A 17357-nucleotide genomic window follows, 5' to 3' on the forward strand; every position below is an offset into this window, starting at 1 on the left:
CTGAGTGTGATTTCGGCTCATAAAAAGCTACTGATGAGTGGACTGAAGAAAGGGGGGACACTTTTTTTCGCCTGACCCTTAGGTTGGTTTATCCTGCATACAGCTGACAGAAGCAAAAGACACAGACAGAATGCCATTTGGAATGGTGCCGGCTCACTATCGTTCGGTATAATACAGAAAACGCTACGCTCGAGGCATAGGTTTCCAGCTAATGCTCGAAGCCTTGGATGTAGGTCATTGAACTTTAGTGGAGGATTATGTCATTTCTGGCTCACGTTGGGAAAATTTTAATCCTAGTATCAACAAATGGATGAAACTGGTTCGGTTTATGTTTAGTTTTCTTAACCAAAATTATAAAAAAAAAACCCGATTTAATACACTTAACAGTGGATTTTAGCCTTTCTTTCAGATTTAAAACATATTTGTTTAGCGTGTTTTAATCCATAACGGTAGAATGTTTACAAAAATCACTTTTGTAAATGATTTTCGTTAAATGAAGCTCTCAAACGGAATAAACTATAGGGGATGAAAAAAAACTATAGGAGATAAAATTTGTCAAATTTGCCAAATTTGTCAAATTTGTCAAAAATGTCAAATTTGCCAATTTTGTCGATTTAATCAATATTGTCAATTTTATGGATTTTGCTAGTTTTGATAATTTTGTCGATTTTGCCGATTTTATAAGTTTTGTAATTTTTGTTTATTTGATGCAGTTTTGTCAATTTGTTCAATCTTGTCAATTTTGTCAATTCTGTAAATTTTGTCAAATTTGTCAATTTGATAAATTTTGTCAATTTTGTCAATTATAATAATTTTGTAAAATTTGTCAATTTGGTCTATTTTGTCAATCTTGTCATTTTTGTAAATTTTGTCAGTTTTGTCAATTTGGTCAATTTTTTCAATTTCGTCGATTCAATCAATATTGTGATTTTGCGATTTCTGTAAATTTTGACGATTTTGTCGATTTAATCAATTTTGTCATTTTTGTCAATTTTAACAATTTTTTCAAATTTGTTCAGATTTGTCAATTTTGTCAATCTTGTCAATGTTTACAATTTTCTAAATTTTGTCAATTTGGTCAATTTTGTCAATCTTCTCAATTGTGACAAACTTGTCAATTTTGTCAATATTGGCAATTTTGTCAATCATGTCAATTTAGTCAATTCTGTCAGTTTTGTAAATTTTGTCAATTGTGTCAATATTGTCGATTTAGTCGAAATAGTCAATCTTGTCAATTTTGTCAGTCTTGTCAATCTTGTTAGTTTTGTCTATTTTGTGAATTTTGTCAATCTTGTCAATTTTGGCAATTTGGTCATTTTGTCAGTTTTGTCAATTTGGTGAATTTTGTCAGTTTTGCCAATTTGGTCAATTTTGTAAATCTTGTCTTTTTTGTCAAATTGGTGAATGTTGTCAGTTTTCACATATTGGTCAATTTTGTCAATTTTGTTAATTTTATCACTTTTTTCAATCTTGTCAATTTTGTAAGTTTGTCAATTAAGTCAATCTTGTGAATGTTGTCAATTTTGTCAATTGTGTCAATATTGTCGATTTTGTCGAAATTGTCGATATTGTCAATTCTGTCAATTTTGTCAGTTTTGTCAATTTGGTGAAGTTTGTCAGTTTTGTCAATTTGGGCAATTTTGTCATTTTGTCGGTTTTGTCAATTTTGTTAATCTTGTCAATTTTGTCAATCTCATCAATTTTGTCAATCTCATCAATTTTGTCAACTTTTTCAGTTTTGGCGATTTAGTCAATCTTGTCAATTTTGTCAGTTTTGTTAATTTTGTCAATTTAGTTAAATTTGTTCTTGGCCAGCCTGGCCAAAATGGTTAATTCGTATTTATGTGCCTTTTCCAAAAAAAAAAATCCGAAATGCTTCTAACACTACTATGGAGGACTTGGTGGCGCCACTGTTTGGATTAACTCCCAAGCCGTTTTCGTCAGACACCAACCCCAACAACAAAACGCAACAATTGCACAGGTTTTTCTATGCGAACGAAAAGCTTTCATTGCGCAACGTTAGATCTGAAGAGAAAAGGGAACGAAAAGGGAATTCGCCCGAGAGCTTATAGCTCGAGAGGATTGAGTAGCATTTGTCTAATTAGATTTGCTTCCACGGGCGAAATTCTCTCCTGTCGTTCGTGCCTAGGAAGAAGCTTCCTGAGGAACGAACGGCACGTGAGAAGATGAGAGGATGTTGTTTTCCCCTTCTCAGAGCAATCTGTTTCTGAATATAATGTTGGCCGAAGTTACTATCGCTTTCGTACCATGCAGTGTGGGCATGACCTACTCATCAACGACTTCATAACTTTCGGGGTCGTACCCCTTGGTGAAAACCATTTTTATATTTAATAATTCGGAGATTCGGTTCTGAAATTTTTTGAAATGGTTCGGTTTCAATCTGATCCATTAAAATGAAAAAAATACAACCATTGGCGGGAAATTTAAACTGTCGTCTTCCTCCCACACGGTTTCTGTCACGATGACATCAAATCTGAGTGGGAGTGAAGCCTATCTGTTCTCCCTTCCACACATCGACAGGACCATAGTTTTAGCTAGCAAGCGCGTATCTATGACGTCACGTATAATTTGACGTCATATATACGATAATCTTGATTTTAGTGATTGCTGGTTGTGGCTAGCTAGGCCAATTGACACGTTTTTTGGAGTGATGATTTGATGATAATTACTATGAAAATTTAATTTTCAAACTATTTTGTTATTTTTTCTTTCTTTTATAGACCGAAGAAGAAAAAAAAACAAATTTTTTAAGATAAAAATCATTTTTATTGTACTGCCCAGTTTCGCAAAAACATGCAAAAAAGTTTACAAAAAATAACACCAATACACACAAATACACAGACATCGTCTGAACTCGACGAGCTGATTCGATAGGTACCTATAAAGGTATATCTAAGACCCATAATTAATGATCTCCCAAATCGACCGATAACTATACCTTTCTGAAAGAAAGGCAAAAACGTTTTTGACAGTTATTTTTTTCGAATGACGTCATGACACAGTTTCAAACGCAACATTCTGTCTGGCCTTCCATAAGGTTTAATAACAGCTCTTACATTAATAATTGCTTAGCTTACCATTTTTAATTGTCATTCCTTCGAGGCTCAAAAATCTAGTATAAAAGGACAATCAAAAATCGCCCCGCTTCTAGGATAAAAGTCTGAAGTAATGAAATCCGAGATTCCGTGTCGGAAGTTTCTTTGGAAGCAATGGAATCCGCACAAACGTATGGAGGCGCTCAGTTTACAGCTGTCTTTATTGAGATTCGTGGGATTGTGGCCTCCAGAAAAGGCGACACGAAAGCAGCTGATAGCGTATCGAATCTATGGCTGGTGCTTTCGCATATTTTTCATGTACTTACTGACTCTTTCCCAGGCACTGCATCTTTTGGAGGTGGACGATTTGAGTGTAAGCTGACATTGGATTCAAAAGTTATTGAAGTTCTTTTGAAGGGCTATCCAATTTCAGGGGATTGCTGAGGCTTTATTCATCTTACTAACCCAAGTGACGATGATTTTTAAGCTGAACATTTTCAACACCAAGTTCGAACGAATAAAGACTGCTATTCTTAAAGTGCGATGTTCTATGTACGACCCAAAGTGTGATGCTGAACGGAAGTAAGAACCATTTCCTGTGGTTTTTCAGCATTTACATCACTAATGAAACCAATTACAGAGCCGTTTGCGATGCCATGGTCCAGTCTTGGTTTCTCGGATTGATGTTTCTGGTTCCGGCCTATTGCACCATTCTGTACTGGGCAATTTGGCCATTGATTGAAGGTGACATGAAGCTCCCCCTGCCGGCTTGGTTTCCATTCGAGTATAATCATTCTCCATTGGTATACTCTCTGGTGTGGGCTTATCAAGTGTTTGGAATATTGGTGACAAGTAGCTACAACATTGGAACCGACACCATGATAACAGGACTTCTGGCCCATGTCTATGGTCAAATCTCCCGTCTAGGAGTTTTGCTCTCAAAGGTCAGAAACAAACAACTCATAGAACATAAATTATTGATTTGCAATCGTTTCAGTTGGGCAGAGAAGAACCGGCCTGGATTGTAACGAGCTCCGGCAAACCACTTCAATCGTATGTTGACTTCAGTTGCAAAATTTGTAACTCCATCAAAGGATTTGAGCAAAATGTGGAAAATTTGACAAATCGCCATGGTGCTCAATATGGACATTTGGTAGAACTGATTATATTTCATAAGGACATTCTAAGGTTAATGAGGTCAACTTAAAATTTTCGCATACTAAAACAAATTATTTTTGTCAGATTCTTCAACGAAGTTATCGACATCTTCGATCCATCCATATTTGCGCAAATCATTGCCTCGGTTCTTATCATTTGTATGACGGGACTACGGTTAGTCACCGGGGGACATGATATCGTGGTAGTCATCTCATCCCTCAACTATCTGGTGACGATGGTTTGTCAGTTGCTGATGTTTTGCTATATCGGGAATGATATCACGTACTCGGTAAATATAACAGCGAGTTTACAATGCAAATTAACCATTTTAACATTCTTATAATTTGAACTATTCGACAAGAGCGATCAACTGATTCGAAAAGCGATGATCTGTAATTACACTGAGTTTAACCGCGCAACTACCAAAGCGTTTATATTCTTTTTAACGTGGTAAGTCAAAACACAAAATTTATACCAACTTTTTTTATTACGTTTCTATTTTTTTTTCACTCTAGTATGAAACGAGTTGTTCCCGTTGAAGTTGGATTTGTGTTCAAATATACCCTGACTTTGTCCAGTTTTCTCACTGTGAGTTATTTTCGGATCTTACAAACGGTGTAAATATGTCCACCTTATAATACATTCAACTATCTCTTTCAGATACTTAAAACATCATATTCATACTTTGCTGTTTTGAAGAGCGTTCAAACATGAACAGTATGTTATAAAAAAATGTTATGTTAACACAAAAAATAAAGACCCGTGATTTAAACGAGCTACCATCTTTATCATTATTTTTTAAATGTTGATTAAATCTTGACTCAAATCAAAATATATCGTCTTTCTTTTCAAACTTCATTAATTTTGACACATTCCTTGTAACAAGTGAGTCATAAGTAAATGGAATATGTAGCAAATGAACAACAAATCAACAAAATTGTTTTTGGTTTTGATATTCTCTATTTTGAGCTATGTTCTAATCGGGTTTGTTTCATTTATCTTCCATAATGGTCACGGAAGCAGTTAATAGATTTCATCCATGTAGTATGGGACTAAACTATTTTTATTTTTATTAACTTGCGCCACTTTACAACTTAAATTTCGTGGCATCTAACCGTCAGATGCGGACCTCAAGATTGCTGTTCAAATCCGAATGTATTGAGTATTCAGATTATCACAATCTTCATTCCAATATACTAAAGAACTGAGATTTTTGATTATTTTATGAAAATGATAATCAAGTTAACGAAAAAAAAACTGAAATTTGAGTATAAAAATCGGTTCATTGAGAAACTCAAGGCTCAGTAATCTCTCCAACAATTTTCCTACTGGTGATTAATACAGTTTTTGAACACATTCCCAGAAATATTAAAATACTAATTTATGCAGATGATATCTTGTTGATTTGTGGAAGTAAATTTGCAGCTATTTGCCGCAAAAAAATACAAAAGGGAATTGATGCTATAATGAAATGGGCCGAGAAAAATGGATTTTCAATTAATGCCAGAAAAAGTACTCTACTACACACATGCTCTGGTACAAAAGGTCGCCATCACTTTTTCAGAATGAAAATGCTTAAAGCAAACGGTGTGGAAATACCAAGGAAAAGAAGTACTCGAATATTAGGAATAAACATAAACCAAAATGGAAATGCCAATTCACACATCAAAACAGTTAAAGTTGATTGCGAAGTTGATTCGATTTCTTAAAGTTATCAGCAGATTTGGTAGTCGCGAAACTCTCTTAAAAATTGGATTTGCAACTGTAATAGCAAAATTATTTTATGGATGGGAATTCTTCGAGCCTCAAGAAATCCTCCAACTGAAAACAACCTACAATAATATGCTAGGAACAGTATCAGGAGCTTTCTACACAACGCCAATAAATGCTTTGTATGTAGAAAACGGAGTACTGCCATTCGAATTTCTCGCAGTGACTGGGCGAGAAAGGCCATCTGGATATCTGAAAGGGTTAACTACAATGAAAATTATATACTAAACAGAGCAAACTCTCTACTTGAAAACCTCACCAACCACAAAATTCCCCCTATTCTAAAACTCCACACAGAAAATGGCAAAGATTGGAAAAAAGGCGCATCAAACATCGATTGGACCATTGAACGAGAATTCAAAACTGGAGGGAACAAAAAATTAGCTACATCACATTTTGCAAATCTCAAAAACAATAAATACAATTCAAAAACAGAATTGTTTACTGATGGTTCACTAGCCAATGGAAAAGTTGGTAAAGCCAATGGAAAAGTTGGTATTGGTATTCAGTTCTATGGAGAGAAATATTTCAAAACAGTTGCCAAACACATTTTCTATATTCTCGGCGGAAGCAACAGCGATCAAATTGGCAATCCAGCAAGCAACCACACCTACAGTAATTTACACCGACTCGGCAAGTGTTTTAACAGCTCTTGAAAGCGGTGTGAAACATCCAATAATTCAAAGCATTCAGAAACACAAATATTTGCAAAATGTTACGCTAGTATGGATTCCAAGTCACGTCGGCATCATTGGCAACGAGAAAGCGGATCAACTTGCCAATTTAGGACGAGATGGAGATATGCTATTGATGAACACGCCTAAAGCGGACGCGCTAAAATGGGTTCGACATCAATTATGGAAAACACATGGAATTAACTGGAGGAATGAACAGGATATCGCGCTAAGGGAAGTCAAATCGATCACGGGAAAATGGACTGACGTTGGAACTAGGAAGGAGCAGAAAATATTGAACAGGCTCAGAACTGGTCACACTAGGATAATTCACCAACATATACTGGAAGGAAAGGAAACACCCATATGCTTAACTTGTGGTGTAATGATTACTGTGAAACATCTACTTTTGGAATGCCGAAAATATTCAACAATAAGACAGAGTATATTACCGGAAGGAGGACTAGAAGTGATACTGCAAAACGAAACAGAAAGTTAAGAAAAACTGATAAGATTCCTAAAAATAAGTGAATTGTACAGTGAAATTTGATGAAAAATTGTAGAAACGTTATTTTCCAAACACGAGGGTGAAAAGTTAAGGTTAATCCCTCTAAAAATAAACGATATAAAAAAAAAATGAGAAATGAGATACAGTCAAATTTGGATGTCATTTTTTTCTAGGAATGATTTTTTTTTATCGGAAAATCTGGAACAGCGGTCAAAATTTTTCATCGGACTCCTACATATTTATAAATTTTCGGATAGATTTATTCTTGCCAATTTAAGGGTGATACGGTCAAAATTTGGTCAAGGGAAAACGCGTGTAAATCGGTGAAATCGTTTATTTAAAAAATCAAATTAAATTTCTTTTTCAAGTTTAATTAATATAAAATTCAGGAAAGATATTCAGTTAGGCTTCCGTTTTTTCCAAATCCGAATTGCCGGGCCTTACGCTTATCCCTGCCATCAGATTATGTACAGCCACCTTGTCCACCTTCTTCGCCGCAGAAAGCTAGTTTGCCTTGAACTGCTGCTCGTCCTTAGCAGTTTTTTTTGGTCTTCTTTAGGTTTTGCTTGACAATAGAACAATAGGTGTGTGTGTGTAGAATGTTGCTCCTATTTTGATTTTGGAATTCACTCTTCAGTTGTCAAAATGCCGTCCAAGAAAGAAGAGCAGCGTATCAAAATTTTGCTCGCGCATCGCGAAAATCCGAGCTACTCGCACGCAAAGCTGGCAAAATCGCTAAAAGTTGCCAAATCAACCGTTACAAATGTAATTGAAGTGTTTGGGGAACGTTTGTCGACAGCCAGGAAGTCTGGATCGGGGGGAAATCGAAAAACGGAAGCCGCTGAGATGACAAAGAGAGTTGCCGGTAGTTTCAAGCGAAACCCTAACCTCTCTCTCCGAGATGCCGCAAATAAGCTGGGTGTATCGTCTACAACCGTGCATCGAGCCAAAAAACGAGCCGGTCTATCGACTTACAAGAAGTTAGTGACTCCAAATCGCGATGATACACAAAATACGACGGCCAAAGCGCGATCCCGGAGGCTGTACACGACGATGCTGACGAAGTTTGAGTGCTTGGTAATGGACGACGAAACCTACGTCAAAGCTGACTACAAGCAGCTTCCGGGACAGGAGTTTTATACGGTAAAAGGAAAGGAAAAGGTAGCAGATATTTTCAAGCACATGAAGCCATCTGTACCTGTGGCTTGAAAAGCAGCATTTTCATAGCTTCCGGGACTGTCAACCAAAAAATTTACGTGAAAGAGTGTTTGAGTAAACGTCTGCTGCTTTTCCTGAAGAAACACGGTTGTTCCGTATTGTTTTGGCCGGATTTGGCATCTTGCCGTTACGGTAAAAAGTCCATGGAGTGGTACGCCGCCAACAACGTGCAGGTGGTTCCCAAGGACAAGAACCCTCCCAACACGCCAGAGCTCCGCCCAATTGAGAAATACTGGGCTATTGTCAAGCGAAACCTAAAGAAGACCAAAAAACTGCTAAGGGCGAACAGCAGTTCAAGGCAAACTGGCTTTCTGCGGTGAAGAAGGTGGACAAGGTGTTTGTACAAAATGTGATGGCAGGGGTTAAGCGTAAGGCCCGACAATCAGGATTTGGAAAAGCGGAAGCCTAACTGAATATTTTTCCTGAATTTTATACTAATTGAACTTGAAAAAGCAATATAATTTGATTTTTTGAATAAACGATTTCACCGATTTACACGCGTTTTCCCTTGACCAAATTTTGACCGTATCACCCTTTAACATTTGCGGCCAGGGGAACGCCAACAAACTACAAGTCGAATTTTTCCCGAAACGGATATTTTGCGAACCGCTTCGGAGGGTTGAAGAGAAAATGAAATTTAACACAGTGATTTGTCGTTTTCTAGAGCTTGTGGCACAAATCGTGACATCGCTTTGTTCCTGCTATTTATGACTCAGTCGTTATAAACAATCCTCAGTTTTGTAGTGTCCATTGGATTGTTTCCGTTATCTCATTCATTAGGGTAAAACTCACAGGTTTCGAAATTTTTTCTATTTTTCACAGTTTTATATTTAATTTTTTGCAGCATGGATGGCAAACTTTTCAAATTGGCTTGTCCAGTGAAAAAATAAATAAATTTAAAAAAAAATCAAAAATAAAAGTTAACAATTTTTTGTTCCAGTAGGAGTTATGCTGGCTGTGATATTTAGGTTTGAACTACATATTTCAAATATACATATTCTTCAAAGCTTTTGATTTTCGTCCATAACTAGGTATATTTATTTTCACATTTCCTTAACTATTTTCTTTTCTCTTCAAAAGCTACGAACTAGAACTAGATTATTTTATCACCCAATTGTGAACAAACGAATCAAGTTTTGCTCCTTGAAGTCTATTTACATGGATGTAAATTAAAAAATATTTATAAAATTACAAAAATATTGCAACATGAAAAAGCCGAACTTCTTTACAAATGAACTAGATCAGCGGTGAGCAACCTTTTTAACCAACGGACCAATATAAATTTGAACGTGGGCCGCATTTAAAATGACATGTTTTTAATAATTAGTAGAAGTTCACGTCATTTCTATAGCTACAATTTTTTGGCAAAAACAAATCTGAAAAAGGAAAGATAAAGCGAATTCATGTGTTTAAAAACATAAATTCAACACAACTTTTTTAAATAACCGATAGAGAAAAGGTACACCGCTAAATCTTTGTCATTTTTGAATTCTCTCAATTTTTTCATTGTACTTCTTGGCGAACATTCGTTCCTTCAATTTTCTTCATAAACCGATGGTACTTTCGTAATCACTTTCATTTAAAAATATTTTGGAGCTTACTACCGTGATAACTAAGAGTGTGAAAAATATATATTTAAAAGAATCGCCGTCTTCTTCGTTGGACGTGAATCACTAATAGACTTTCTGTTATTTTTCAACATTTAAGACTTGACTCAAAGCTTAGATTTTTTTCCTACAAACAGTAAAAACCCCTTTTTTTAATTTTAGTTCTAAATCGGATCATTTTACTGAGATGTTGAACAAGGTTGTCGAAATCACAGAAAATTCATAAATTTCACATATTTTTATGCAAATATCTTCAAAGTCACATTCCTGATTCTGGATTTTTTCCCCAGATTTTTATAATTTGATTTTTATCTTATTAGGATATCATTGGGATAGGATTTCTTAAGCTGTATTATGGCTTTGGTTATGTGGATTAAGAATTATAAGAAAACTAGCTGACCCGGTGTGCATTGCTACACCTTGCAAAAATAAATGAAATTTGTAAAAATTTATTCAAATTTAGATTTTTGTAAGCATTTTTTTTTTTAATCAAACCTCATCATGGATTAGAACCAACAACTTTGAGATGAGAGCTGCAGCTGGAGTTCAGAATTGCAATTCAAAGATGATATATATTATTTACTGAAGCTTGATCTCTAAACTTGTTTTTCAAGTTCTGAAATTTGCACTCTGTTTTTAAAGCTTCATAATGACTCAAATCCACCTTTTTCTCCAAAATGGGAAGTAACGAACTTCTATAAAAACATTTGGCACATCTATTTTTGAGTTATGCTTAATATCCGTATGCAAAAAACCCTCTTTTAAAATTTGGTCCCTTCTTTTAAAAGCTCTTTATCTTAAACTTACATGGAAGCTCCCCCATCTTTTCCAATTTTGTCCCCCACTGCTTGAAGAAGGTAGGCTGATTTACCCGGCTCGAGTTTACATAAATTTCTAATTGAAAGAAAATGATTCGCATATTAGAATTTATTGCACATTGTACTTTATGGAAATAGAATTTCGAAAACCAATCAATCGCGTGAATCGGGACAGTTTTTTTAGTATATTCTTCAAATTCTGTATTATGAGCGCTTCCTGCCCCTGATTAGATGATGTATTTTTTTAAGATAAAAAAAATAAGCTATCGACATTTGAAAAAAAAAAACGATGAAAAGGATTTTTAATAAACATTTCAAACAGCTTTTTTCACCATCCTCGCCCTTCGAAGCAGTTTGAATATCTATCCTTTTTGCGTCAAAATTATGTTAAAAAAATGTTTCGCCATATGCCAAACTCGTGGACATGAGACATTATAGCTTGAAGTTTTCCCAAAAAACACTTATCATGGTATGAAAATAATCGATTTTATACAGTGCAATTTTTTTCTTTTTAGTAAATTTATTAAAGCAAAAAATATCAGTTGCATCACTAAATAAATTCTCCGCGTTTTTTTATTTTCTCTTTGAAAGTCAAATATTCAAAAAAGTTGGCAAAAATAAATTTCTAAGTTAACATTTGTCCCGTATATTGGGGCAAGTGTAGATGCAAAGCTTATTTCCAGATGCGTCAGAGTAATGGCTTTAAAATGGATTTAATACGTATATCTGTTTGTTTGTTTTATCAAGTTTCGTTTATATATCTGTAGTATTCCAGCAGTTTAAATTTATGTTTGTTATTCCACTTTTAACGAATGCTGTTCAAAGAAAATGACCTTCATTTACAAAGAAATTTAAGAATTTTAAATGTCCGCTTCAGTTTCAACTTTCGGAATACCCCTTCTTTTCAAAATATTGAATCATTTCAAAGATGAATTTCTTAAAAGTTCGACGTTTGCCCTTGCCCCATCGTGTAAGTTGACAGGAGGGGATATTGTTTTGAACACTTTCAAAGTATGCTGAAAATTTCTCATAAAAATTTGCTTCCAGTTGAATATGAGTTTTAAAGTCTCACTTTTTAAAAAAGAAGCGGACCAAAAGTCTCTTTTATGCAGCCATGTTACACAAAAACACTTTTTATGTATTTGGGCTGAAGTAACAATTTTTAGAAGAAAACATAATTTTATTTTATTTTTTTGGAACAGAAAAAAGTTGAACGTTTGAACATGCTCTAGTGTTACTTGAATGAAAATTCTTTCGAAAAATGAATTCCTTCACTTTTGGTCAATAAAAATCAGTTTATTTCACTGATACTTTTCACTTATGAACACGTCAGTCCTATCTTATCTAATTTGAAGAAAAGGCTCTTGATCAGTTTATGTGTCGGATCAGATTTTTTTTATCTTCTTTTTCAGTTAAGTTCATTTTTACATGATCAACAAAATGTTTCCGATCTACCTATGTAGACAGCTTATTCATATTTCTGTTATCAATATGATTCAAAAATAACCTTGGGTTAAATAATTGTATGTAAATTCTTTTAATTCAGTGTTTTTTTTTTTTTTCAATTATCCACAAAGTGTCATACCATTATTTCATTAGCATCAGAACTAAATTTAAATTTTTATTTCCACGTGCTGTGTACAATTAAGCAAGAAATGCACATCTAGGTTGCATATCGCCCCCACGCGCATAAGAAATATAGGTACTTGGTTGAGAAATAGGCGCCTAATTGTTCAATTTTTCTAGCGATCAACGCACAGCTTAGGTTACTATCCACTTACGACGACATTTGCTTGACCATAGAGACGAAAAACACACCCCTCAAAGAAAAAAAAATCTCTAAAATTGGATGCCATGACTGTTCAATTTCAGATTTTGTCAAAAAAAAATTATATGTTTTATTTGATCGGCAAAATGTCTATCTGGGTCACATCTAGGCGTCATTCATAACCATAAATGTGCTGTACAAATGAGCTAGGAATCAAGTAGAAAAAAAATCACATCAAGGCTTCATATCGCCACCACGTGCATTGAAAAAATGCTTGGTTGAGAAATACGCGCCAAAATATTCCCACTGATCAGTATGCTATGCCATGGTTACTATCCTCTCGCGACGTTGACTCACGACGCCTCGCCCATGGAGACGAAAAACAAACCGCCCAAAGGAAAAAAAACCTCGAGAAAATGGATGTCATGACTTTAATTTGTTTCGAAAAACTACATGTTTTGTATGGAAGCTCCCTCTCCCTTAAGTCGGAGCGGTTTGTAACTATCATAGAAACCATCCCCGGCATCAAAAACCCTTAGATGCCAAGTTTCACGATGATCGGTTCAGTAGTTTCCGAGTCTATAGGTAACAGACAGACAGACAAACATTCATTTTTATATATATAGATAACTCAATTTATCAATGTTTGCTATAAGTTTTCTATAAAATTTTTGAAAAAATATTCACCGATAATCGTCAATGACCTTTGAGATTGAATCACGGAGTTTCAGATATTTATTGTTTTTATCGAGAACTAATAATTCTTGTCGGCAACTTTGATGCGGGCTAATTCATGTTGAGAATAAATTTAAAATCGTAACCTAAACTTTCGTTATTTTCGTCAATATTCAGATATATAAAATATATGACAAGGTTTTGGTTTAAATTTTTTTGCTTGAATTTGAATGCTATCAGAACAAGCCTTATTGCTGAATTGGATAGAATAACTATAAAAAAAAATCATCAGCTAAGCATTTTTTTTTATCATACAACTTTATCTTTCCTTGAAATGAAAATAATGACTTCACTTACGGACTTCGCAATTCCTTTGATCTTGTGTGGCTTCCGATTTTTGGCTGCTCTTCCGAGTCACTTTGGGGGATTTTGCTTTCAAAGCTAAATAATTGGGAAAAAATAATCTTGAATTAAATAAACTCCAATATGGCGTTTTTCCAGTAAATAGTATTGCAATTATGCCTTGAACAGAACATAATACAAGTACAAAATGCCAAAAAGTTAACAATCTGAATAATTGTGGGGCAAATGCAGATTAGTGCATATTTGATCAAGTCATATAAATAAGCCTAACAATCCATTGCAGAAAAAAATTAAGACATAATAATTTGAAATAAAACCTGAACTAGATTATATAAACGAATCAGAATAAAATTGTTTAAAAGTTGAGCGTTTTAAACGAATTACCATCAAAGTAATCGTGCTTTTTTCAATACACACTGTCGGCCAAAAGTTGGGGATCATCTGCTAAAAAACATTCAGATTTAGTTCGATTATATCTCAGCCGTCTTAGGACATATTGCAAATCTTGTACGTTAGGATAGAAGCCAAATGGGTCATGTCGAATTGCGAAAATTGATCATATATATTTTGTAGATTGGCCCAAAAACTGACCTGTTCAAAATTTCAGCTCAATCGAATTTGATTTGAGGGTGCCTCAAAGCGCTCAAAGTTTCGATTTATTTATTTATTTATTGTTCACGGTCTTCGACAACTTAATATCATCCAGACTGATTTCTTAATCTATGCTTAAAACTATCTTTACTTATATTATAATCAAAACAAACACAAACTTGATTAAACAATTTACACGATATATCAAATGGGTTGTAAAATTCGTTTCTTCCATAATTAATAGTTCTTAGAGGCTCAAAATTCCGTAGAGAGCGAGATGGGACATGATACCATTTCGACGAGGTTAGCACTGTCTATATTTCCGGATATGATGTCGAATATAAACAGGCGACGAAGAAGTATAATTCGTGAGCCGATCGGTTCGATGTTCAGGATCCCACATCGGTCATGGTAAGGTGGAAGTCTCTGAGATTCATTCCATGGTAGATTAGGGAGTGCGTACCGCTTCTGGACTGATTCGAGAAGTTTCATACCGCCGATTGAGTTTGGTGCCCAGACTTGTATGTTGTACTCCAAACCACAGCGGACGAGCGAGCAGTACAATGCCTTCAGAGTGGTGATATCGGTAATCATTTGGTGTTTCTTACCAGAAATCCCAGCACTGTTTAAGCCTTCGCTATGGTTACAGCAAGATGTTCCTTGAAATTTAGAGACTTATCCACAATCACACCCAAATCCCGAATGGATTCAACTTTCTGAAGTACCGTGTTATCAGCTGTGTAAATATGTGCGATCTCAACTCTGCTTCTAGTGAACGTTATAAGCTTACATTTTTTCAGATTAACTTCCATCGCATTTACTTGGCACCAGCACATAAGTTTATCGAGATCCTGCTGCAGTAACAAACAGTCTGAATATTGTGATATTGAGCGGTACATTTTTAGATCGTCAGCGTAGAATACTAATTCAGAATCAATTATATCACAAACATCATTCGTAAACAAGTTGAAAAGTAGTGGACCCAGATGACTCCCTTGAGGAACTCCAGAAGGAACAGTAAAGTTTCGGGATTTGATGTGACCCTGTCGAACAAATGCAGTTCTGTCATGAAGATACGATTCGAGCCATTTTACGATCCAAGTTGGGAATCCCATCTTTTCTAGTTTATCGATCAGGAGCTTGTGGGGAAGCCGATCGAATGCCTTCGCAAAGTCCACATACAAAGCATCTACTTGCTTTTTATTTGCGAGACAACCGCTGATAAAAGGGACATACACCATTAAGTTCGATAAGGTTGATCGCTTTTTGCGAAATCCGTGCTGACATTCATCAATTATGTGTGACGATACTGGGCTCAATGCGTTGAAAATTAACAACTCAAAAACCTTAGCAAGGCAATTCAGTATAGAAATACCACGGTAATTTTCAACGAGATGTATATTACCGGATTTGTGGATGGGTGTAATTGCTGCAGTTTTCCATAGTTTTGGGAAGGTTGTTGATTCCAAAGACTTATTAAAAATCATGCTTACCGGAAGTTCAAGAGAGTTACAGCATCGTTTGATGAACAGCGGGGGCAGACCATCAGGACCAGCGCCTTTCCGTTCGTTAACGTTTAGGAGTGCTTTTCTCACGTCGTCTGGGGAAACTCTTATTTCAGGAATGCTGATGTTCAACGAGTTTACAGAAGCCAAATGTTGAGTTCCAGAAGTCATGATGTGGTCAACAAACGTAGTTTTAAAGAACTCTGTGCACAGCTGGACTGCTTCTGCCGTATTGGTTGAGTGGCGACTTTCATACGACAGATTCTGTGGAAGTCCTGAGAAACCTTTTTGATTCCTTACGTAGCTCCAAAATGATGATGGTTCACTTTTGAATTTACGTTGGATATCGGCTAAGTAACGGCGGTAACTGAGGTCTTTAAGTTTTAAGTATTCCAACTCAGTTGCTCTGACGTTATGTTTAGAGGCATCCGTGGGGTTGCGTCTATGTATTTTTTTGCCTTCCTTACGCGGTTTTTAAATTTAGATAGCTCGCGGTTCCACCACGGAAATTTTTTGGAAATATGGCGAGGGCGCGTGGGCACATTTCTGCTCAGAATGTCATTTATACGAGAGTAAAAAGCCTCAGTCGCTGAGTCTACGTCAGGCGCTATGGCGTTTAAAACATCGGGCCAATTTTCCTGCTGGATTATCGTATCGAGCTCGTAAAAGTCGCAATTTTTGAAGTCATATCTAGTATCACTGCCTTCGTCAACGTCTTCGAAGAAGTTGGAGGAAAAAGAAACAATGAAAGGCGGGTGATGAGCATCCTCACGCATCAGCGGCTGCGGGGATTCAAATAACTGGAAACTGGTAGAGTCACTTGAAAATGCTAGATCCAGCAGACGTCCGTTGGCGTTCTTAATGCTGTTAATTTGATGCAACCCAAAATCCGTTAGAGCGTTTGTGACGATATATTCCTTGGATTGTAATAAATCAGGAACGTCGATGTCAAGCTCGGTTTCAGGAAGAAAACTATTTAGTTCCTCGTCAAAAATCCAAGAAACATGAGGCAGGTTGTAATCGCCTAGCACTAATAGTGAATCAGTCGCTGAGAGCTCCTCAGATAGCTGCTCGATACATAGTGTATGTGATTTGTAGCTGGAAGCAGTCAAGTCCGGACTCAAGTAAACTGCGCAGATAAACAATGAATTCGCAGAGATCTGTGTATGTATATTTTTCAGACGCATTCAACATAACCCAGGTAATAAGAACCATCATCAGTTAAATTTCTTCCTAAATTTTTAAATAATGTATGATCGAGCTAATTTTTCAAACAAAATTAAGACTCTATTCCAAAAAGGTGTATTCTCTTTCTGGTAAAATCATTCAACGTGTTATTTTGCCATTTTTAAAATGTTGACTCAGTGTCGCTTTGTACATTGATGTGCTTCGAACCGACGTAGTTTCGGAGTTTGAGTCAAAAGTTTGATGTCTATTATAGAATTCTGATTCGAAAACTGAAACCGGTATCTTGTTTAGAATTTAAAAGCTTAATGCAACATCTAAATTCAAAATCAAATTTTAATGTCTCTAAACCTTATAGGATTCAATTTAATAAATTTGGGCTGTGCCTCTAGAAGGAATTTATTTGAATGCTAAATTTGTGTATTATTTGAACGTTTTGAATAGATTTTTTCATAATAAGG

General features: G+C 35.6%; 1 protein-coding gene across 2 annotated transcripts in view; it reads left to right on the top strand.

Annotated features, from left to right (window-relative positions):
• The window catches only part of LOC129745201 (kelch-like protein 17), a 146573-nt gene that overhangs the window by 97307 nt on the left and 31909 nt on the right, over positions 1-17357 (top strand). The gene's annotated exons all lie outside the window — the stretch shown is intronic.

This window comes from Uranotaenia lowii, chromosome 2 (assembly GCF_029784155.1).
Source record: "Uranotaenia lowii strain MFRU-FL chromosome 2, ASM2978415v1, whole genome shotgun sequence".
Lineage (NCBI taxonomy): Eukaryota > Metazoa > Arthropoda > Insecta > Diptera > Culicidae > Uranotaenia > Uranotaenia lowii.